This window comes from Nanorana parkeri, unplaced genomic scaffold, assembly GCF_000935625.1.
Source record: "Nanorana parkeri isolate BGI_ZX_2015 unplaced genomic scaffold, ASM93562v1 scaffold449, whole genome shotgun sequence".
Classification (NCBI taxonomy): Eukaryota; Metazoa; Chordata; class Amphibia; order Anura; family Dicroglossidae; genus Nanorana; species Nanorana parkeri.
In genome coordinates this window covers 1,193,196-1,194,539 of record NW_017306717.1, presented here as the reverse complement: position 1 = coordinate 1,194,539, position 1,344 = coordinate 1,193,196, and positions in this window count along the sequence as shown.

Sequence of the window (1,344 nt, the reverse complement as noted above, 5' to 3'; positions counted from 1 at the left end):
CCCTGGTAGTTCCACCACTGCACCCATTGATACCAGTTCTGGGGCTAATAATGCAGCCACTGACATCAATGCTAGGTGTTATTATTGCAGCCACTGACACCATTGCTGGGGGTTACATTGTGGCCAATAACACCAATGATTGGCATTATTCTTGCGGCCACTGACAACAATGCTATGGGTTTTTACTGCATTCACTAATAACAGTGCTGGGGGCTATTATTGCATCCAGGGAGAACAATGCATATTACATCCAGTGACACCATAGATGGGCTTATTGTTCCTGCTCCTGGCACTCCTGCTGCTGTTTTTTGTTATTGCGACTTTTTAACACCAATGCTAGAGGTAATTTTTGCAGCCAATGACACCACAGTAGGGGCTTGTTTTACTCCTACTTTCTCTTTAATGTATGTCCGGGATTTCCTTAGTCTAAAATAAAACAAAGGGTGAAAATTCCACACAAGTCATATCTTGTTAAGTGACACCCACCTTTTTGACCTTACCCACTTTTGGCCACTCCCATAATTGCTTGGTGGGCAACACTCTATTTGTGCCTAAATATTTTCAAATCTTGGCGATGACCATATCTCACCGGTCTGGGCAGCTTATCACACTGTAGGCATTGATGGAAAGCTGCTGCAGATGTGACTCTTACCAGGATTTTGCTGGACACATGGCTGAGTCCTTCTTGTTTTAGTGGAAAAGAAAACAATAGGAACCCAGAATAGGAAATGATTTCATAACCATGTACTGTAGTTCTACTAGTGCTAGTATTGGCTTATAGAAGAACACTACCACCTAGTGGCAGAACTACTAATCACAGTATAATATTTGAGAATGTCTATATATACAGCATGCTAACACCCCCATTCAACAACCATTTCTCAAGCCCCATCTTCTTTCAGAGTTCTTCAAACTTTGGCTTTTATAGTGGTTGCAATGTATAAAGTGTCCCTGCTGCATCGTCCATTGTTAGCTAAAAGATCTCCTTCCAACTTTAAGGTAGCTGGGTACACTGGTGTGCTTACACCTTTGAATTCTAGCTTGGCGATGGTTGAGAGATGTCATCTTTTCATCTGCAGCTTTAATCCGCATTTGCTTCTCACGGACAGGTAGCTTTTGCATTTCTTCCAATGATGCTGTCTCAGGCTGTGGCACTGTATGAACCATAGTCAAATGTAGAGCTGAGATGCCTTTATTGGATTTTCTGACTGAGACAGCAGGCTGTCCAGCTTTTTCCTTTTCAGAGGATTTATCTCTGATGCCAATTTCAATTTTAGTGATGTTCTGTTCCTTTTCCTGCAGTACTGGTGAGGCTCTTGCTCCATTTGTCGTTCAGATACTGCT